The following is a 23926-nucleotide window of genomic DNA, read 5'->3' as shown; positions in this document are numbered from 1 at the left end:
AGGAATGGTCAGTAGCATCTCACCTCACAGGTGTGGATCTGAGACCCTAGATCTGAGGTCCAGTGGCTGGGTGTAACAAAAGGGCACTCACAGCCGGGTGTCAGCCCTCCTTTCATGACGGAGTTTGCAAACATCCAGTTCGTCAGCATCACCACGGAGGCCACGTGCCCAGAGTGCCTGATGCAGCAGGTCTGGGGAGAGGCCCAAGAATTCTCATTTCCGTCAAGTTCCCAGGTGACGCTATTGCTGCCGGTCTGGGGGCCACACTTCAGGACCACTGCCCGGGCTCCCCTCGTATGACCTTCCAGCCACCGGGTGCACTGACCGACAGGGAAGGGTCCAAGTCAATGCACGCCCACCTTTACTCCAACAACTATCTTTTTCTCGTTGCTTCTTTTTAAAGCTTTATACAAGAGTTACAGTCATATCATCAGAATCCGGAGTTCGTCCTGGGCTCTGAGAAGGGACTCCTTCCTCCCCATCGCCCTACTGACAGAGCAACTCCAGCTGCGGCAAAGCTCAGTCTCCCCAGGGGGCTGGCAAAGTTTCTAAACCTATCGGCAGCCAAGTGGCAAAGGGGTCTGGCAGGGCACTCTGATCCCTGCACACCTGACTCGTGTCCAGAAAAAGAGACAAGTGTGAAACTCTGCCTGGAGAGAAATGGGCCAACCACAGCTCCCCGCCAACCTCCCATGCCCTGCCCCCTGCCCGTACTCTGGAAACCCTGGAGATTTCCAGAAGATTCCCGGATCCACACTTTCAGACAATCCACAGTCTGTTTAAAAATCCCCCTTTCTCTACTCTTTCTTCTTCTCTGCAGCGTTTTCCAACAAACTGCCGTGAACAAGCCTGTGCCTGTCTTTCACGCACGCACACTTGGGTGAGTGCAAGCGGAAGGCACAGACTTGGCACCCGGGACAGCTGGCCCCACCCAGACCATTCCCGTCCTCGGCCTGGGAGACCTGTTCCTCTATTTTGAAGTTCCAGCCCACAGGTTTCATGTTCATACTGACTGCCTTGTCTGAACAGTGGTCGCCAAAAAAAAAAAGTAAACAAATAAAATAAAATCATAGTCCCTTAGCTAATGGTTCATTTCAAGATTGAGATCACCCTGTAAGAAATATTACAAGTGAAGGCAGTTCCATGGGGGAAAAAATGGAGACATCTGAAACATTTGTAACAAAAACCACTGGGTAGAGGGCTGGGGAGATGCCTGGAGTAAATGGGTTTCTAGCGCATTATTGGCCAGAGCGAAGGCCACTAGGACACTCACTCATCCGCATTTTACACTCCAGCATTTGGGAAGGAGATGTGCTATGACTGAGGCTTACCCCAACATGACTGGGGAAGAAAGCGTTTGTAGCTATTGTCCTAACTGTTAATTAACTGTGTCAACAAGATTGTAGAAAAAATGTTTTTAAAGCCTCTTAAGAGGGCAAACACATTTTAAGCACCTCTAAGTACTTTCGGAATACCCAAGGATTTAAATTGACAATGATAAACAATCACTAATTATAGTCATTCCTGACTGGTTCTCACCAAGGATCTGTATTAGATAACACTTGTGAACCTAGTTTCAACCACAGTGTATATTTAAGGAAGATTAAGTTCAATTTAATTCAAATCTGCTTTTATCGCGTTTCCTATAATGTGTGTCAAGTGATGAGACTGATTATTCTCAAACACGCTGTCTTTCAGACTGGCCCTTCCCGGGTTAGCCAAAAATGGTAGGACTTGACTCTGCTCTAAAACTTGTAACCACAGGAATACAACTTTATCACACATTGTACCAAAACCACCTGTGATGTCCCATGACAGGGATCGAAGTATCGTATCATCTTTGTACGCCTGGCACGCAGCACAATGCTCATCACAAAGAAGACCCTAATACATGTCCACTGGGCAATGGAGTCGCAGAAACAACACGGCCTCCATGATGGATTGTTCCAGAAGATGAAAGGAGAGGAATTAGTGTCACCAGCTTTTAAAGCAAGACTCGCTCTCTTTCATTGAACATTTGAGCCGAGCAAACACTGAGTTAAGCTTTTCAAGTGTTTCTTCTTACTGGAGCCTCAGGACAAGCTCTGAGGAAGGTCTCTCAATGACCCATTTTACAAATGCAGACTAGGACAATGGGACTGTGAAGGGTGGGAGGAAAAAGAAATCCCAGGTCCCTCGGGCTCCAGGCCAGCCCCTCTCAAGGGCTGGGTACCTTACCCTCCGTTCAAGTCCAGCCTGGGTCTAAGCACTTCTGACAACTTAAGAAAGCAAAAGACTCCAGAAGGAGCACGGTTACCCAGTAGGAGGAAGAGGCTGGACAGGGAGAGGAGCTCTCTGCACAGATACACAAAGTATTGCTTCATTTTCTCTCCTTTGTGTCGTCAAAACAATGAGGACACGCAGAACGAACAGCCTTGAACAAGCCACAGGCACTCCACTCACCATCAAAAAAATAAATAAATAAAATAAAGACCTTCTTGCCATTGTGATCTTTGAGCAAAGTAGCTGAGTAGGAAATAAATACATCAAGGTATCCAATGTGTTGTTGTTTTGTTATTTAAATCATTGCTTACTCTTAGCATCAAGTAGGTTTTGAAAGGAGAACAGGAAAATGAAGTCAGATTGTATGAGCAATGTTTTAATATAAGCAACAGCGGGGGAAAAATCACAGTTCAAGAAAGTGAGTCTCAAATTTCAGAGGGCATGAAAGCTCCAGAGGAGATCCTTAAAAACAGATTCCAGAGTCACACGGAGTCACATTCCCAGAGAGCAGGCTTGTGTGAGGGAAGCCCAGACCTCGTAGTTTCACTCCCAGTGTCCAGGCACCCTACCCATTCATTGCTCCGTTTACTGAGCAGCTACCGTGTCAGATGGGGGATCCAGAAGGCGGGGATACCGCAGTAAGCGACGTACTCAGAACCCCTGCAGTCAGAGTGGGGAGACAGGCCATAACCAGAGGCATCTACGGACATTGTGCCACAGAGTGAGAAGGGTTCGATGAGGAATAAAGTAGAGAGAGGGGAATAAGGGGCATCGCCTCCTTGTACCGGGGGTTGTGGGAAGCTTTTCTAACACTGGAACAAAGCAGGTTTCTACGCAGAATTCTAGGGAAAATGCATGCCGCACAGAGGGGACAGCAAATGAGAAGACACTTGGAATGCTGGTGCTGAGTCAAAGAGCACTTGCTATGTACTGGATGCTTCACAGCAGTGATCTGATTTCAACAGCACAGCGACTCCGCACCGCTAAGCACTGTGTCTCCCACTCACCCCATGACCGCACGGGGGATCTGGCCACAGGCCCAGCAAAGGGTGGAGCTGAAGGATGGCCCAGGTGTCCAACGGAATTCCCCCAAGCACAACGAGTTAGGGGTGTCCACCGTGGGGGACAGGTCCATCCTGAGAAGTGGTGAATATTCAAAGGAGTAAATAAAGCATGATTTAATTATAAGCGTACCTGCCTAAATGATACTTAAGAGTTTAATGATTTGGGTAAGTATAGTGGCATCAGAAGTAAAACAGTATATAGAATTACAGAGATAGAAAGGACTTAACTGTATAAAAAAACTGCACGAGAATATAAAATGAGAGGGGAAATATGCCAAAATGTGAACTGTGTTGTTGCCTCTAAACGTACATTTAATCCTTCACTTTTTCATACTTCCCAGTGTGTCTATTGCAATAAGCAGGTATTTGTGCGATCACCAGGGAGGAAAATGAAAAATATTGTGAAGATGTGCATTGCTCATGCTTGGAATTTTGACTGTGACCCCATCTGCAGGTAAGAGTGACGGCCCCAACTCCCATTAAGGCCATTCCTGCACTTGTCCCCTCAGGGAGGCCCTGAGCCCGAGTCAGCCGGGCGTCCCCGGAGCCAGGGTCCGGGTGCTGCTCCCTGGCTGCTGAGGGAGGGACTCGGGGGGGAAGCCTGTGCTGCCTCCATCCATCACGTGGGCAGCCAACGGGGTCACCTTTTACAGGCGGTTTGAGCGCTCCACTGGCGAACCTTCCGGCATGTCACTGCTATAAATTCTCCTGGCTCTTATTAATAAACCATAACGGTAATTCCCAGAATGATGGCCTATTATCCTAAGTCGCAGAATGACAGCACAATCAAAATCAGAATGAATTATAGGCCTGAAGACACGGTGGAGAGGTGGGCAAGTTTAACTGGCTTCCAGAGGAGCAGCACCGGCCCATGCAGCAAATCAAAGCAGTAATATTCAAGGCAATTGTTTACACGGCCAGAAGAAGCAGCATGGTAAGCTTATACAGCAAATGCTTCCCCAGAAATGGATGATGCACCAAAGAAGTGAGGGGGGCATGTGGTGGGCTGCGAACTGACCCCCAGCCAGCCACACTGGGCTTGTTTTCTGTGTTGTGTTTACTTCCTTCTCCTCCCAAAGTGTTTTTTGTTTTTTTAATTTTGCTCTGTGTCTGAGTTCTAGGTTGACAGTTCTACACTATTTCTTCTTTCACCAGGTAAAAACCATTCAACACATTTGACCAAGACATGACTAAGCCATTTGAAGGTGAAAGAGAAGTCTTTGAAGGCCGAAATACAAACGCCTCGGAGTCATCTCTAACAGAGAGCCAGGATGACTGGGATGCGCCCAAGTGGCTTTGTACTTGGTCTCCCACCGACATGAGACTTGCTGACTTCGGAAGTCCTTGACGGGGACTTGGCAGAGAGGACTCTGAAGCCACACGGTGGACTTCTTCCCCTGCAGAGGCCGAAGCCACCCACTGTGATGACTTATCTGCGACTCCGCCAAGCAAACTTAGAGATCCGTCTAATTCCACACAGGGGGCGATTCCCACCACACCACCTGTCATATTCTTACTGTGGGGCGAGCCTCCACCACAGTGGCCCCCAAATTCCGGCAATCCATCTTTTATTAGGTTCCTAACTCTAAGAAAAGGCAGTGGGTCTTAACCCTAAAAATATGGGGAGTTTTAATAAAAAACATCCATGGCTGGGATCCACCTCCACGATTTAATTGTTCTCTAGACCCTTGCTACTTGGAATGTCGCCCTCAAGCCAGCAGCGACAGCATCACCGGACAGATTGTCATGCAGACAGAATGTCAGACCCCACTTGGAAACTAATTCCTCAGAATCTATGTCAACAAGATCCCCAGATAATTCTAATGCACAGTAGAGTTTAAGAAGCACTGGTCTAGGGTAGAGCCAGGAATTTCTTTTTTTATATTTCCCCAAGTTATTCTAACGTTCAGCCAAGACTAAGAGCTCCCCACTTAAATTCTACCATTGGCCTTTTCTTTTCCTTGCTGACCACAGCCAAGCTCAGGGCCTGAGGCATCGGACCAGCTGATCCAAGCTTCGTCCCTCATAAGAGGGCCTGTTGTTAACTGTGGAAAATTCCCTCCATCCCACTCCTGCTTCCCTGAGGTTTACCCCAGACAACCACGTCTAGTGGTCTGCCCACACCCAACCCCAGGAATTTTATATCGCTCTCCTTATCCTGTTGCTGACCGTCTTCCTACCTTGCTTCTACCTTGCTTATAGCAGTTCGTCCCTCCCCATCAGCTGCCCTCTCCCCACCACCTTTGTTCCTTGGCAACTTCCAGTACAAGTGTCCCCACAATAAGAAGTACCAAATGGAACAAGGAAGGGCTTCTCTTTCTCTCGTCTTCAAGCACCATCTCCTCTTGCCACACGTGGCTTTCTACATGGCACATGTGTGAGTCACGTTAATGGCATGAAGGCAGAGAAAAGGAGGAGGACGGAACAAGCGGAGAGCTACAGGAGAGGCGTCACCTGACATCCGAAGGTAAAAGGAACAGCAGTTTCAAGCAATGACACTAAGTCCACGTGAGGCAAGTAGGACAAATACTGCACCTAATATCAGGAGATTCCATAAGTGACTCAAATGATCAAAGGCAACTAAAGGTCCAACACCAAATATTATCCAGTTTCAAACTGCAGCCCCAGTGAGAGAACACAGCCAGATCCCCTACATGGTCACTGTGGTTCAGAGCCAAGAAGCAGCCTGAGCCTAGGTCCAGGCGCATCTTCGCTTCACCGCATGTGCTCAAGAAAAATGCGACAATGTTAGAATGAAAACTAGACAGGTTTATACACCTGAGACACTCTGCTTACTCCAGGTTGGTTATGAAGGCCACATGGCAGTACATGCTCCCTGGTGGCCAGTCACAAATACACTCAGACACTGGTGGACAGCGCAAAATGCTTCGCCGTTCTGTCGTTTTTCACTTGGTACCTGGAGAGTCAAAGGCAGCCTCTCTCAGGCATCTGCTGGCCTCATCACCTGTCTCCTCTGCTCTCCGGTTCCTCTCCCTCCTCCCTCACCAGCCCCCAGCATCATCTTACTGGTTTTGAAGGGGCCACCGCTGAGAAGGCCGCCATTCCTGCTCTCACCCTGGGAGGGCACCTCGCAGCTCTCCGCACCCTCCATCTCTCCTCTGACCTTCAACAAGAAGCACCTGTAAAATAAAATGATACGTTTCATAAGAAATGGCATCTCAAGACATAACTTGAATGCATTATTACAGCAAAGACCCTCTTTGCACGTTCCCACATAAAAAAAGACTTCTCTGTCTTTGACCACACTTCCTGTTCTTGCATACCTGTATTCTTTCTCTCTCTCTGTGCATCGGTCAGTATAAACTGGGTGTTACTCCAGTAACACACAACCCCACCTCAGTGGCTGTAAAATAACATAGTTTTCTCTCTCACTGACTCCATAGTCTGCAGTGTGCCAGCAGGGGCTCTGTTCCTCACAGCTACTGTGGGGCCCCGGCAGGCCCCCAAGCCAAGAAGAGAAAGATTTCTGCAGATCACGCATGTCCTTCAAACAAGCTACGTCACCCCTGCTGGTCATTCCTTGCTCAGAACTAGTCAGAGGCTCTGTCCAACCACAAAGCAGCCACGAGTGCAGTCCTGCCATGTGTGCAGGAGGAGGACCAAGAATATTGCTTTGAAATGCCTTATTTACTACCCTTGCACCCTAAGTTCAAACTCCCAGGGGGAAGAACACAACCTGCTCCAACTGACCGCACTGTCTGAGCTCACTGGCCAGGCAGAAAGAGGAACCTGTGCACTTCGTGTGTGTCTGGGAACATGGGAAACAATGGACACGGATGAAAAAGGCAATGCAAGGGTCACGAGCCAAAGAAACAAACCGTAAGATATGAAAACAGGTCCCTTGGGTGTGGATGAGTTGGAGACAGGACTGGTGGGTTAAAAAGCACACAAAACAAAGCGCTAGGGCTTGCAGGGATGAAAACGGTGATAAGCAAAGAAGCTAATACCCATTACCTGAACTCAGTTTCCAAACATTCATGGGAATTTTCCCACCATGTAGCTACTGACACACCTGCAAGGTAGAAAAGCTTCTCAATCAGAGGTAAGCCATGATGGGGGCTGAACTAACAAGAGCACACTCAGATTCTTCTGCTGCTCCACTTATAATTTATGTACTAGTCAGACACAATTTTCATTTAATCAAGAGCTATCTTGTCCAACCTTTCAGCTGCAAGTAACTTTGTACAAGATGAAAATAACCTAATCCATCATGATGATAGAAAATTTTCTACTTCTTCCAGGCCCTCACTGCCAACAAAATGCCAGGAATCTTGCTGCTTTGGATGGTTTATTAAAACGCAGCAGACCCAAACTGCATTAGGGCTGTGTAATAGCACGCCCTGCCCACCAGCTAATGCTTGCCAGATGTGCGAGCTCAGCCGCATCTGCAAGCACCTGCTTAGAGGAGTGGGCCTCCAGAGCAGATCAGGGAGAATGCAACTACTGGCTTTATGTGCCCTCCAGTTGATGCATGCAGGGGCAAAGGGTTAAATTAAAATGGGGAAGGGGGTTGCCATGCTGAGCTGGCAAGTGTTTCAATAAAGTGATTTTCCACTAGCTTTTTGCAAGCATATTCCCTGGACTTCTGCACCCATATATTTTTGAGGCTGAACACCAAAGTTCTAATCCCCACCACAATGATCTTGGGTAGTAACGTCCTTAACTTCCCTGAGCTCTGGATTTCTAACTTGTAAAATAGGGACAATTACACTCACTTGCAGGCTGCTGTGAGGATGAAACAAGATGAAATATGAGGAACTGCTTTGCACAGTAAGAGTGACATAGTAATTTCTCAATAAATGTCCCATCCACATATGCATTTAACATGTAGGTAGGGCCAGAAAACCTGGATCTCTCTTCCACACTCAAACCATGTTACCCTCTACACACACGCCTATTCCTCCCCTCTCCATCCTTCCCTGCCTCCTGCTCCCCCGCCTGTCTTTGTCTGGGACTGTACTATAATGCAGAATTGGCAGAAGGGACACGAGGAGCACTCTGCCCAAGCCAGTGCATTTCTCTGAAGGGAAAAGTTCAGAAACAGGCAGGCAGAGTAATGGAAGCCCCAGCTCTCTCTGCCCCCTAAAGCATAAGGCAGTGCTGGCATGACCCGCTGGGTCTATGCACCTACCCCTAAGCAATATAGTACTTAGTCTGATATGTGTTTAAACTTTATACAAAAACTTATACATTCCCACATGGCTTGCATTTTGTACTCAGGATTGTATTTTTGAGATTCATTGCTGTTGGTGCATGAGGCTGTGATTTACTCACGTTCACTACCGTATAATATTCTACTGTGTGGCTATACCACCATTTATACTACCACGGACAGGCATCTGTGCTGTTGCCGGTATCCTCACTATTACAGACAGCACCACCATGAGTGTTCTCAGGCTGGTATACATGATCCAAAGACCTTCCGAGGCAGGAGGATAGGAGAACACTGCTGGGTCACAGGTCTATGGTCCCCAATTATTTTTCCAAAGAGTTTGTTCCAGTTTACCCTCTGATTGCCCAGTTCCTGGCAAAAACATTGCAAACTACCTTGGAGGATGTTACTCTTGCAAGTAGAGGTTGCTGGAGTTTCAGAACACTGGCCGAATCAGTTCCCACACATGCCACCTGGAAGTTCACGGTCACAAACATTCCTCCAGGGGAGGGAGAGGTTTGGTCGTGTACAGAATTTTGAACAAAGAGAGTCTTGAGATGAGTGGTTTTGCGGCCCCCTGGCTCGAGGGATGAAACCTGCCCAGGATTAACATGTACTGTCCAGCTCAAGAACAGAACAGTCTGTAGCTGCTGCTGTTTTTCCCATGGGGGTGGTGGAAACTGGCACAAGACTACTTCCAAACCACCCTTCACCAACAGACTCCAAGGGCTAGACTGATGTCTCTGAGGACAAGCAGCATACTTTTCTCTCTCATTTATATCTGTAACGTTCAGTATGGTGTTTGCACATCACAGGTGCTCAATGAAACTTCATATCATGGAATTAAGAGTTAATCATTTTGGCAGATACTGCTGTGTATTATTGAAATCTGTCTCTTCCACCTCCTGGGTGCGATGCTAGACACCATTTCCCAGCTTTACTCACAGTGGCTGTGACCATGTGACTGATTCTGACCAATCCAATGTGAGCAGAGGGGATACCCACCACCTCCTGTCCTGGTCTACAGAAACCACCCACAGCATCCTCCACACCCTCTCTTCTTCTGGCTGGCAGCTGGATGCTTTCCCCCCACACAGTCTTCACCTGGGCTCACATCAGGGAAGGTGGCTATGGCATCTTTTTCAAATCAACCAAGGAAATAAACATGTTTTCTCTGTAAAGCAAACAAAGCTGTGTAACAGCCCCTTTGTGTGTTTTTCATGAGACGGAGAGAGCAGATGAGCACGTTCATGACTCAGAGCCTGAGGTGACTCGCACTCAGCTGCCCAGGCTAGCTGCCAGGCTGGCTCTGAATAAAGTCGGATTTCTAATTACTAGGCCTTTTGATACCTCTTAATGTACACCAACAGGATGCATAATGAATGGTGGTGTTGAAATTCAACAAGGAAGTAACAAGGTATATTAATTACCTATCGCAGCATAACAAATTACCCCAGATTTCAGTGGATTAAAACAAAAACACTTATTATCTCGCATTATTTCTGTGAGTCAGGAATCTGGGCACAGTTTAGCTGAGTCCTCTGGCTCAAGACGTCTCATAGACTGTGACCGAGCTGGTGGCTGGGGCTGCTGTCATTTTCAGGCTCTGCTGGGGAAATCCACATTTCAGCTCACTCTGTGGTTACTGACAGGATTCAGTTTTTCATGGGCTATTGGACTAAGGGCCTCATGCAGCTTCTCACCAGCTGTTGGCTGCAGGCTGCCGTGTAGGGAGAGTGTGAAGGCTCCCTCAGAGCATGGTGGAAGCTTCATCAGTGAGCAAGTGAGAAAAGAGGGAGATGGAAGAGGGGTGGGGAGACAGGGAGGGAGCGAGTAAGCAAAGGAGAAGTCACAACCTGATCTTGGAAGCAACATCTCATTTCTTTCTTTATTAGAAGGAGGTGACTAGGTCCAGCCTTAGAAGCTACCTTCCACACAAAGAAATTAAAGATCACAATTTTGCCAATTCGCTCCTCGATTTTTCTGAACCTAACCTCTAAATTTCAATTATCTAGTCAAAAGTCTTAATAGCTCTTCAAGCTCTCCTCAACATTTCAGAAGCCAATGTCAAAGTGAAAAAACTATAATGAAAATTATATCCAATTTGCTTCTTCCTTAACTGGGAATAAAACTATCCACTTCTGCAATGGGATACTTTGGAAAAAGAATGGCAAGGGGCCTATTTTCCTCTCTTATGTCAACACTTAGAAATAAAACTCAAAATTTACGCCAATTATCTGGTTGATTTTTAAGTCAAAATGCAGAAATTCCAAACACAAAAGCAGGCCTGCCTATTTTAATGCTAATAATTAAATTTACATCTGCCTTTTAAAATTGTGTCTCTCAACCAAGTACTATGAACTATGTAATTTGTGCATGTACTTGTTGACAAATCATGCTTCTCTAACGGGCAGTAAATTACACAGTGTTTCATTTACTAGATAGAAAGGATTTTAAAATTCTTAAATTCAATTTTTATAACACGTAAAACGACAAAATGGGTGTTTTCTTTCAATCCCTACAAGATGAGGAGAGGTAAGAGACCGTATGTTCCCAGAAGGCCTAGGTGCAGGCTTTCGGGAAGCCTCTCTCTGCCTTGCACACCACACCCTCCTCTCCTTTCCAACCCATGTGACTGCGGACGAATCAGACCTTTTGGAAAAGACCCACCATACACTGTTTCCACGTCTCATGAGAGGCACAGATTTGGAAATATCAGTCCCCGGCAGCCCACACATTTTAATGAGCCGTGGCCAACTGCACTGACGGAACCCTTCAGCCACGTCGAGTGTGCTGCCACAGCTGGCCCAGGGCGGCAGAAGCTGCCTCCTCCCCGGGACACCTCCCCGTGTCTAGTCACAACCGCATGAGCCCCAAACGCGGAGCACATGTTCCCAGCTGCTCTCAGAGGCCCGGGGAAACTGGGCTCGCGGAGCGCCGGGAGCCATGGCAGTGTAGCGGGCGCTGGAGGAGCCGCGGCTGAGATGAGGAGTGGGCAGGGAATGGGGTACCAGGCCAAGAGCAGGAAGCCAAACCTCATCAGTCCAGCAACCTTGCAAAGACATCTTAAAGTGCAAAGTCATTCTCAGTTCCAAAACCAGGAACGTCTCCAGATGTTGAAATGGCTTTTGCCAAATGCTGACTTGGAAAATTTGCTTTTCCTTTGGTTCATTAAGAGAGAATAACCATTTATGCATTTATTAAAAGAAATATGACCCTCCAGGGTCTGTAAGCATCTACCCAGGGGCTGGAATAACCTCTCCTTGAGAGCCAATTCCGCTCTTTCTATCAGCAAACGTTTATTCACTGAGGGGCTTCCAGGTCCCCAAGAAACAGTGCCTGCCCTCATAGAGCTTTCAGTCCAGTGCAGGGACAGCCTGGGATGTAGATGATGATGACACAGTGTGGACCGTGGCCCTGCCTTCAGAAGCGGTGATCCAGTACTGGGCCATAAAAGCAGATGCACGAGATCCCTGGCCTGGCTGGGGATGGGGGCTTCAGGGCGCGAATGCGTTATCGTGGAGCTGACAGCTGAGCTGAGACCCCCAGGGCCTCAGGACTCATGGGAGTGACCCAGGGAAAGTGAGAGCACGCGCAGGGTCCAGATTCTCTGTGTATAGAGAGGCGCGTGAAGGTAGCTGGCTCAGATCAGAGCATGGTGCCTATATGAACTTATTTTATTCCCAACAGTCCCATACAGGTGCTGCTATTAGCCTCATTTCACAAATGAGGAAACAAGCATGAGGAGGTTAATTGACTTTCCCAAGATCCTCCAGCTAGGGAGTGGCTGAAAGTAGTTCAAAATGAGCGGAGCATGTGGGGGAGGCGGGGGAGGCCCAGGCCGCCCGGAGGCACAAAGGCAGGCAGAGGCCAAATAATGCCTTGTTAGGCATTTGCAAGCATCTGGGCAACCCCTGCAGGAGGTCCGAGGTGTTGACGCTAGGAGCTGAGGTAAGCTCTGAAGAGTTCACACCACATGCCTTGTGGAAAATGTGTTGGAGACAAGTGAGGTTGGTGGTGGCAGACCACCTGAGCCAGATGAGTGGCGGTGAGGGTGGCGGGGACTGCGGTTCCCGGGACCTTTGGTGAGTACAGTCGATTGAACAACGGCTGCTGGCAGAGGGCAGGATGAGGAGAGGGAGGCCCGGAGGCCAACTGCCAGGCTCCTGGCTTGGGTTCCACACAGATGGCGGGGCCCCCAGAAGAATTCTCTGAGATCCCAGAATAACAATGAAGGGACTGGCTATGATCCTCGACTATTTCATGGCACCAGGCTGGACGCCTGGAAGAATGCATTCACCCCAGGGGTCATCCAATGTGACCAGCACGTCCCCAGACACAGGCTCCTTCTCTCCTGCCCAGTGTTTGGGAGACCAGGGCCCGCACTGGTGTCTCCACGTCCTCCTGGTCTGTGTTTCTGGACAATTCCTGTTTTGGCAGGGCCTGCCTTTGCTCACTCCAGGAGAGACGTGCACCCAGGACTCTCGGTGAAGAAGGAGCAAATACACCTAGGTGCCTCTGGACTCTTCCATCTGCACCCAACAGGCTGAATTGCTTTTTGAACTCATATCAGGCTTGGCCCAGGCATATTTTCCCGACATATGTCGGTTTTCAGTGAAATTTATTCGGTCTCTTTCTGATTCTTCTACACTTAACTCATTCACAGGGTGTGAGGACACAACTATTTGACATCCGGGACACCTTCATGGGTGTTCTGTGGCATTTTAAAGCCTCATTTTCTTTCGTCTTAGACATAGGGAACAACAACTTGCCAAGTATAAACAAACTTTCTCCAAGATGATTTTAAACGTCTTCTCGGATGGAAGTAAGAGAACAGAACACAAGAAATGGAGACGGAGCAGAAGGCCTGTGGAAGAAGGAATACATTTGGGCTCTTGAATGACACCAAAGAACTATCAAAACTAAATTAAATACAGGCACCAGTGATGTGGTAAGTACCAGAGTCACCTCTGCCTTGCCTAATTTCTACCCCATCGGCCTCATCCTATGTCCCTCCGCAGAAGGCACTTGAAGACGCTAAGAGAACAGCTACATTGAGCGGTGGACTTTCACTGTGTGGCTAGTTCCAACTATTCTAATACCCACACGTCGGCTCAATGTCCTTAATCAGTGCTTCTCATGCTTGGGCCCTATAAGCGGTCGTAAGGAAGAAGTCACTAGATACATAAACCATTTAAGATTGAACTATTTTTTTTTTCATTTTGGAGACTTTCTCCTACTTCTTGGGAAAGAAACCGTAAAACCAGGCAGAAACAATCATTTTTTATGACTGCTGACACATCTGGGGGTTATGAGAAAAGTCTGTATCCCTTCCCCTCGTCCAGGCAACAGTTGAAAGAACTCATTTTGGACTTCTGCACAGCACCCTTCTCTTCTTTCTAGACCAATCTGCGCTCATCTCTGTCTTCTCTGGCAAGCCATCGCCCAGGGCCCACCTTTGAGTCAGTCTGTAAACAGTCTGAGAAGCAAGGGGTCACAGCAGGCAACAGCTTGTCCAAGGAGGCGCAAACAGGTGGCGGACCTCAGGCAGAAACGTACACTCCAAAGGGGGCGGCCCTGTGGGGCCTGAGGCAGCTGATGCGAGTGTTCAGGGTCTGGGACGGGTCCCCAGTGAGGGCCGAGGCTGATGATGAATTCCTGTGGGCTGATTTGCAAAGAACAACAACTGATTACGCTGGGCTTGTTAGGACAGTGTCCTCTAGACAAAATGTAACCCAGAAGATAACAAGGCAAACCTGCTGAAGCCGCTGTCACCAAGGGCTCTGTCCCACCCCTGACCACAGCAGCACGGCAGGGGGCAACCCAAACGGGATGCCATCCCCCACCTCAATTGCAACGTCCTATTTTATGTCTCATCTCATTGGCTCTTACGGAGACTGAGACGCTGGGGAGGGGCTGGCTCAAAGACTGTGACTGACTGCTGTCATCAGCATTAGCAAAAAATTCAGCCTCCTCTTCCTCCCCCACCCTGCCCCCGCTAGAAAAGGATCACTGATGTGGTGGGCAGTTTTGTCAGCCAAAGGAACCACTGCCACCCTTTACATGTTTGCTTGTTTGGGGTATTGATCAATGTGTGCCCAGCACATTCCACAGAGAAATTGAAGTAGCCACAAAAGAACTATGAAACAGACTGTAAATTAAAAAAAAAAAATTAACAGTGACGCACAAATAACTATTGTTACTGAGACTTACGCAGAGTTTCATGTATCAGGCTATGGACAGTAATGGTATCTGGCACAAACACCTTATCTTCTCTCTTTCTTTTTCAACATCACTTTGCTTTCCTAATATCAGCATGTGATAGAAAAAGCCTGATGAAAACCTGCAGTTGCACATCTGGACATAAATCAGCTAGATAACTGAGCTTTAAAAATACAGGCTGTGGACATCGGGAAATCAATCAATAACTGAGCCTCAAGGTATATGCCTTGGAATCACTGGCCTGGCACTCCAGCTCCAAAAGAGAAAAACAACTGAGGATTCTGCGGGGGGCACGGGCATGGGCATGGACATGCACCTTGGACTAGCATCCACCTTTGAAGAGCCTTGAGAATGCATCAACTAATGCCAACTGATTAGCTAAATATTTTGCATTTCTAAAACAGTAAAGCAACTGAAAACTGAGTATTCTTACCAAGTGTGAGGAATAGATGACTACCAAAACCTAAGTCTTAAAAATGTGTAGCTCTGAGAGAGAAGTTCAAAAAACAAGTACCAGGAGCCCTCTGACCCAAGGTATTCCTATCCATGTTTCCATAAGTTGCTGAGCCAATAGGAAGCATCCTATTGCAATGAGTCAGCCCCCAGTTCATCTTCCAGACTATCTAGTGGAGAGTTCTTATTAGGATCCTCTAGAAGATTTTGTAAAAATAGCCATGCCCAGATCCCACCCACAGGCATTCATTTCCACTAATCCAGGAGGACCCAGACGTGGGATTTTTAACAGATCGCTGGATCTGAGAACCACAGCTCTAATCCGTACAAGCATATCTCAATATTGGGTAACGACAAGGCTGTAGAGAGCGTGCCTAAAGTGGCAAGTAAAAAAGCAAATGCTCATCTTTTTAAGGCTACCCTGTCCAATACAGTGGCCACTAGCCATATGTACCATTTAAGCACCTGACATATAGCCGGTGCTATTGAGGAACTCAGCTTTTCATGTTATTTTACTACCTTTAAAGACTGAAACACAATTTAATCATTGGAAAACACTTGCGTACATTTGAAACAGCCTGGGCATATGAATCTACCTCTCAACCATAAATTTTGTGAATTCTAATACAGACCAAGTGTTTCTGGTAAAGTTAATGTGTAAATTGAGAAATGCTGGAAGCATAAAATGCATACTGGATGTCAAAGACTTCATGAAAATAATGCAAATGTCTCAATTTTTATACTGACTACATGTTAAGATAATATTTTTGATATATTGGGTTAAATAAAATACATTATGAAAATTAATTTCACTTGTTCCTTTTTACTTTTTTAACACGGCTACTGGAAATTTTTAAATGACATGTGTACGTTCCAAGGAAAATGAGCAATCTGCAGCCAAACATAACAAAAGACACACAGAAACTAAGGATCACGTGAATGTCAGCAGACACAATACAGCTGACTCAGCCTCACGAATATTTCAGACATTGGAATTACCAGACACAGAATATGTTAGATGAGAAATTGAAATACAAACAATAAATAAGAAACTTAAAATGAGTAAGCATAATTGAAAAAGAGCCAAACAGAACTTCTACAAATGAAAACTACAGCAACTGAAATTAAAATCTCAACAGAAAATGAGACACGGCCAAATGGAAAATTAGTGAATGGAAAGATACAAATAAATTATCCAAAATGCAAATGTGTTTGAAAACTGTGAACCTAATATTAAGAGGCATGGCAGACAGAATAAAAGGTTTAACAAATATTTAAGTCAGAATACCAGAAAGAAATGTCAGAGAAAGTAGGGGAAATGTAATATTTCATGAGAAAATAATGGGTTGGAATTTTCCAGATTTGTTTATTAAGCTTCGGACCCCGGAATTGCAACATCTCAAACAGGATAACCTTCACAAAACATAACAGAATAACAGAAAACCAAAAGAAAAAGAGGACCTATTAAAAGCAGCCATCAAATGAAAACAAAAATACAACTTATCAAAACTTGCAGAATGCAGCACAAGAAATGCTTAGAGCTTTCCGTGGCTATGTTAGAAAAGCGGTCATTTCCAGTAATGAGTAGTGAAGTACAAGAAATTTTTCTATACTATCCATGATGCAACCATGCTGGAAGAAAAGACTGAACCTTATTCGCTATTTCCTCCATAGAATAAAACATTGAAAATGACTGTCATATGAACAGGTGATCAAAGACTAGACAGTCAAAAATGTGGGAGAAATTGTTATAGAGATGTATCAGACGGCTGTACGTGGCTCTCACTTAACTGCAAGGCATATGGTCTCTGAAAGGACCACAATGCTGCCCAGTCCAGCCGCTGAGACTCTCAGAAACTCTACAAGCAGCTCTCCTCCACACCTCTGAAAGCACACACCTTGGCCAGCAGCCTGGTGGTGACTGGGCCCCAGGGAAAGTGTATAAAAAGGGGGTGGGCCTCCTCACTGTTATGTTTGCCTTGGGCTCACTTGGAGCGCCGCCTGTAAGAACTGCTCAGGGAGCTGCCTTTCTGCACTGCTGGGGACCGAACAGCGTCATTGTCTGATTTCTGGACTCCAATAAAAATAAAGTCAGAGAAAGGGGCTCTGGACATCTCTAACAAAGCTGTTTCAAAACACAAAATTGAATGCGATTGGTTGTCTAAACACATTCGTCAGCAGGTTCTCACTGAGCGTCCATGGGGAACCTAGGTCTGGGCTAAGCCTTCTGGAGCCATCATTAACAAAACATTCAGTTTTTCACTCAAAGGACCTTCTCTGGGATTTCCAGACCAGCTGAACTAAGTCAAATGCAGCTTTCAGGCATTGCTTACGGTACAGATGATGGGAATTTGGGTCCTAGAGCCTCCTGGCACGCTTTAGGGTATCAGCCCTTGGTTCTGAGCTCAGGCTGCAAGCCTCAGCCTAACATCCTCACACCTTCAAGTGCAGTGGGGGAAAAAAACCACACCTCATCTATATGTTGCTCAACCAAATGTCCTGAGATGAACTCTATTGGGACCTGATTGGTTTATGGGTCAACTACCCATTCCTGAAACATTTACTGTGACCAAAAGTGTAACAGGATGCAGCCAAGAGGTGGGCCCCAAATAGGGATTTGGAATGGGGTCCAGAACTCAAGGTGTTCAGGATATATTAGGATGTCCTCACCCCTTCTCCTACAGGTGTGGGTTGGGGGACGGGACACATGAAACAGGGCCATTGAGAGCTGTTTCGCATAGCAACAGCCTTGCAGCTAACCTCTGGTGTGGTCATTTAACATATCTATAGCCTTTAACTGGTTACACAGATACATTAAATAGCTGTGGCCATGCTCTGAACCAGGGGAATGGAAGTAACTTCCCCATCAAGATGTAACTGGGAAGCAGGTCCCTGGAGTCACAGCGCCTGCGTGAGAGCTTGGAGATGATTGGCTCCATGCCATGGGGGCCACACCTGCCCAGACTCACAATGGCAACCCAGTAAAGCTGGAAGGATATGAGGGTGCTGGCACGTGTGGCCAATTGTGGGAGGAGTTGGAAATCGGGCTGCAGAGAAGGATTGGTGCAAGGATTTAAACCCAGGTGCGGCAGCCACTGAGGGGAGAACCCTGCAGCTTTGGCTGGGTGGAGACTCCCGCAGCCCTTGTGCAGAGAGGACCACGCAGCTGGGGCAGTGGAGAAGCACTTGGCTCCCGCAGCCCTGGGAGGGCTCCCGCAGCCCTGGGAGGGAGAACCACACAGTTTTGGCTGAGTGGGGACTCCCATGGCCCTGGGAGAGAGAACCACAAGGCTTTGCCAGAGTGGGGACCTCCGCAGCTTTAGAAGGGGGAACCACCACCTGGCTTTAGCAGAGATCCTGGAGACACAGATGATGGTGCCAGGAACCCAGGGAGCCCTACCAGCCGAGATGGATTACTAAGAAGAACCGGGGGCTGCCTGAGCCATGGACTTCTTTTTCCTGAGATACGGTACCCCAGACTGGGCAAAGGGGGAAGGAAGGACTGTGTGTGGGGGGGGGGGGGTGTTTTAAGGGACTTTGGGATTTTGATGAAGGCATTAGGTCACTACTTTAAGTTTATATAGCATTAAATTAACATTTCCTTTCCTTTTCACGAATTTCTGGCATTGAGAGATGTCTTTCCTCTGGCAGTGGACATAACGGACCTGGGGGGTTCCTTTCAGTAATAGTATATTGCCCTTGGCGCCCCCTTGTTGTTCTGTAACAGTTTTTGGCGACCATGAAGGGACGATAATTGTCCGTGGCAGACCGACCCCCTCAGGTGGGAGAGTGTGAGACTTTGGAGTTTTCCCAGTCTTGAGAATTTCTCTGTGCTCCTCCTGAGGGCATCAGATGCCTAACAACACCTGGAAAGGTGAAAAGGAAATGAAACAGGGAGGGAGCAGAAACGTGAAAATGGTTTGGTTGAAAACTGGTTTCCGAACACCGTTTGGGAATAATGGAGTTGTGGATAATGGTTTGGTTAGTATGCTGTTCCCAGGTTGCCCCTGCCTGCTCACTTACAGTTTCGGTGAGCCCAGGTAACTGGTTCTGATAGGAATGGCTCTGGTTCTGAAGGTCATGAACTGAGGTCCAAGGGTGACCATCTGATATATAGGGTGTTTGCAAGGTCTAAGCTTCAGAAAGCTGCAGGATGTCCCTGCAAATCTAGGGACTTTTAGTGGAAGGTACCTGTAGTACTAGGGACTTTTAGCTGCCACATGCTGAGTTGAAGGATAGTCCTTCCCAATGTGGGAAAGGAACCACAATTAAAAGAGGATGATGGTTAAATCTGGATGAGTAGAAATATGTATAAAGGATGTGAAAGTTTTAAACCTGGAATAAAGGAAACCTCAACTACTTGCTTTCTGGTTTTGTGGGAAAAGAGGTAATTTCTAACATTGGTTTTTGTTTCTGATCAGAAACCTGTATCTGAAGACCTGTTTAAGGTCACCGTAAGACCTAGTGAAAGGTCACTGTAACTGCTTGGGGAGAATGCCTTTGCCACTCAGGACCCAGGAAGGGTCATTTGGGGCTGATGAGTGCTTCAGCCTGAGGCAAAGGGAGGATGTCTCTGCCATGAGACCAGATCTGGAAAGAGCAAGTCTCTGCAATTTGGTTCTGTTTCTGATCAGAAACCTGTATTTGAAGACCTAGGAAAGATCACCTGTAACTGGTTGGGGAGAATGCCTTTGCCACTCAGGACCCAGGAAGGGTCATTTGGGGTGGATGAGTGCTTCAGCCCGAGGCAGAGCGGCATGTCTCTGCCATGAGACCGGATGGGAAAGGAGCATATCTCTGCGAGGCACCAATGGACGCACTGGGGCAAGAGAATGCCTCTACCTGTGTATTGTTCTGGAACTCGATGTTTTGGGTTTTTCTCTGTATCTGCTCTGAAAAGACAGTTGAGGATTCCAGGGAAGGTTGAAACCTCACACTCTGTAGGAAAATTTTGAGAAGCCTGGTGGATATCAGAAGGGAAAGGATTTTCCTTCACACTTTGTATTTTTCTCCCTACCTGATCCCTCCAGAATTTGGCATTCTGAAGGAGTGATGACATAAGGTTTCTTTGCATAAATCCAGTAAGACCAGTCGCTAATAGTGGTTTTGTTAAGAAGACTTTGAATGGAATGTCAGGCCTGAAGGAGGCATGTATGGGTTCTGGTCATTACCAGAAATCCCTGAGGAACTGGGATTGACTTATGAAGCTAGCACAAGCCCATGAGAAAAGCCTGGTACTTCGGCTGGTTGTGCGGTTCATGGCAGTCTTTCCAGGGAAGGAACGAAGGTTGCTTCCCTGAAAGATGGCTGAAAAAGGAACTTGTAGGCACAATGGAACCCTCAAGGATTTGAGTGAAACAGCTGGTGCAGGTGAAGCCAGATGGCAGATGTGTGGCTCTGCTTCTGTGCCCCAAGAGGTGGACTGAAGCCAATCTAAAGGGTCCCTGTGTGAATTCCAGCAAAGCGGACTTAAAGATCATAAATGATCCAGGCTGCTCTTGGTGTGTTTATGCAAATGAACAGTCAAAATTAAAAGCAGGACTCAAAGTAGTCCCTTTAATAACAATAAGGGTGATCTTAAGGAGAAAAAATTGTGGTTCGAGGAAAATCACAATGCTCAGTATTGGACATCAGAATGGCACAGCTGTCTTGAAAATTTTTCATTTGAAAGTTGACACTGGGTTTGTAATAACACCAAAGATGTACAATTTACAGATATGGATGACCTGTCAAATTGCCATTGCTAAATGTCATTGCAGGAACGGCCTCGCTACTGAATGTCTTCCCAAAAGAGAGTCTCACAGGCACAGAGACTAGTTTGGGGATTGTTGTGTGAATTAACCTGTGTGTTCTCTTTTCCTAGGGCGTATGCTTATGACTTTATTACCTGAGTGATTGGTTACAATACAGGCCTCACTTCAGGAGCCCATTTTCGTCATTGCCCACTGAAACTCAACAGTTTGGCTGAACTAAGTGGTTGGGTTGGTGAAGGGGTTCGGGCAATCTGTGGGTTTCACTTTAGAACTGATTTTCCTTTTTCTGTCTTAATGGCTTGGACAGAAAGGGGCCAGATATCTGAAAGGAGGGAAACCCTAATATATTCCCCTCGGCCCGAGTGAAGTATAGTGGGCCACAAGGGTTTTGGATAGGTGTAGCATGCCTTGTACACCTTCCTCCTGATAAGCCATTAAGTACCTGCCTTTGCCATTTAGTGGTTATGATTTAATTGTGCCTTCCAACTTCTTCCAAATCTGTCACCTCCAGAATACGACGAGGATGCCAACGGTCCAGTAATGCCAGCCTTTGGACACCAAGCCTGCGACTTCCTGGTGACAGCCAGCTGACCAGGATCCTGTAAGGTCCTGCCCCTTACAGGAAGGACTCCCTCCATGCTGCACACCCCCCCTTTCAGGGCACCCCTGACCCAAGGGTAGGTAAAACAACGTCCATGGCCAGCAGGAAGTAGTTACAAGAAGATGAGACCTGCGTCCATTGTCCTTTATAAGATTATAAAGTGGGTGTATATCTGAAAGGAGGAATTGTAACAGGGTGCAGGCAAGAGGGGGGCCCCAAATATGGATTTGGAATGGGGTCAGAAACTCAAGGTGTTCAGGAAATATTAGGATGTCCTCACCCCTTCCCCTACTCCCTTCCCCTACAGGCGTGGGTTGGGGGAAGGGACACATGGAGCAGGGCCATTGAGAGCTGTTTCGCATAGCAACAGCCTTGCAGCTAACCTCTGGTGTGGTCATTTAACATATCTATAGCCTTTAACTGGTTACACAGATACATTAAATAGCTGTGGCCATGCTCTGAACCAGGGGAATGGAAGTAACTTCCCCATCAAGATGTAACTGGGAAGCAGGTCCCTGGAGTCACAGCGCCTGCATGAGAGCTTGGAGATGATTGGCTCCATGCCATGGGGGCCACACCTGCCCAGACTCACAATGGCAGCCCAGTAAAGCTGGAAGGATATGAGAGGGCTAGCAAGTGAGCTGATGGTGGGAAGAGTTGGAAATGGGGCTGCAGAGGAAGATTGGTGCAAAGATTTAAACCCAGACACGGCAGCCCTGGGAGGGAGAACCATGCAGTTTTGGCTGAGTGGGGACTCCCATGGCCCTGGGAGAGAGAACCACAAGGCTTTGCCAGAGTGGGGACCTCCGCAGCTTTAGAAGAGGGAACCACCACCCGGGTTTAGCAGAGATCCCGGTGACACAGATGATGGTGCCAAGAACCCAGGGAGGCCTACCAGCTGAGAGAGATTAATGAGAAGAACCAGGGCCTTCCTGAGCCAAATGAGAAGAACCAGGGCCTTCCTGATTTCTATTTCTTTTCCTGAGATACGGTACCCCAGACTGGGCAAAGGGGGAAGGAAGGACTGTGTGTGTTTGTGGGTGTTTTAAGGGACTTTGGGATTTTGATGAAGACATTAGGTGACTACTTTAAGTTTGTATAGCATTAAATAAACATTTCCTTTTCACGAATCTCTGGCATTGAGAGCCGTCTTTCCTCTGGCAGTGGACATAACAAACCTGGGGGTTCCCTTCGGGTAATAGTATATTGCCCTTGGCCCCCCCTTGTTGTTCTGTAACAAAAGGATGCCACATTCTGGCCACTTCTGGATCTTTCTATGGGAAGAAATACAGAAACAGTCTCGATCTAACTTGTATCACATTTTCCTCTATGTAGAAATTTTATTCAACCTTGTTTCAGCTTTTCAATTTTTTTTTTTTTGCCAATGAAATTGGAAGCAAAGCTAATCTGCCTAGGATGACACAGAGGAGTGGGGTCCTGCGGAAGAACCCCCAGGTGGTTGATCAAGGACAAAAGGAGAGGCTTCAGGAACACCCCCTCTGAGTGCCAATGGAACCCTTTATTTCCCAGCCCACAGACCAGCCTTCCTGAAGTGCAATTTCACTTATTAATGGCTGAATCAAAGAAAAGTATCTTAGTTCATTAACTTTCAGATATTTGGAGCTAAATAAAGTCAAAGAGCATTTTTGACTACAGGACATTTCAGAGCCTGTGGGATTCCAGTGAGTGCTTGGAGTCTCCAGGGGCAAACACAGCACACAGAATTTCCCGAACCTATTTGATCACGAACCTTTTGGAGCACCTCTTGGGACTCATTCCCTGGAACAAACTCAGGGACATGGTGCTCTGGAGGAAACAGACCATTTTCTGACCCAGCCCCACCTTATCCCGCCCCTCATTTTCACTGAAATCACGAAGCAGTAAAAGGTCACTGAGGAAGACCGGCTTTGTCCCTCCCTCACCTCTCCGGGATGTTTAAGAGAGGAATATAATAAAACAGACATAAACCCCACCAACTCCCTGGCTTCTCAAAAGAAACCCTTTCTTCATCCAACCTGTTATATAGTCGCTGGAATCAAACTGCAAAAACCCTGCATTAACTCCAGCTCCAGTGGGAGGAAAGACCACTGGTGGGCTACACCAAGGGGGCTTTCGGTCTCTGCGGGAGCTGGCGTTCACCTCTGGCAAACCTCTGCCTGCAGCTGCAGAAGATCACGTCAGGTTCACATCTGTTCCCCAGACACCCGACACCCCACCCCAGCTTCCCCATCCAACAAAGCCTGGCCAGGTTTTCACAGTTAATTCCTCCAGGGCCCCTAGCTCATCTCCTCCCTTCTCACTGCTATGAATTCTCAGAGATCAAAGCAGCAAGTTAGCCAAAGCTTTGTTTGCTCAGAATTCAGCAGAACACCTTCAATTCCCAGCTTGAAAGGGGGCT

At 47.2% G+C, this 23926-nt stretch overlaps 1 long non-coding RNA gene across 3 annotated transcripts in view; it reads right to left on the bottom strand.

Annotated features, from left to right (window-relative positions):
- Positions 1 to 23926, bottom strand: part of LOC123809711 — a 106529-nt gene that overhangs the window by 33239 nt on the left and 49364 nt on the right. For all 3 annotated transcript variants that reach the window (XR_006784069.1, XR_006784068.1, XR_006784070.1), the window contains one exon: positions 6354 to 6466. This is a non-coding gene — a long non-coding RNA (uncharacterized LOC123809711). The remainder of the gene's footprint in view (positions 1 to 6353; positions 6467 to 23926) is intronic.

This window comes from Phyllostomus hastatus, unplaced genomic scaffold, assembly GCF_019186645.2.
Source record: "Phyllostomus hastatus isolate PE091 unplaced genomic scaffold, TTU_PhHast_1.1 phas_scaffold_555, whole genome shotgun sequence".
Taxonomy (NCBI): Eukaryota; Metazoa; Chordata; class Mammalia; order Chiroptera; family Phyllostomidae; genus Phyllostomus; species Phyllostomus hastatus.
Note: the sequence above shows the minus strand (reverse complement) of the source record. Positions and strands in the feature narration are given on the sequence as shown.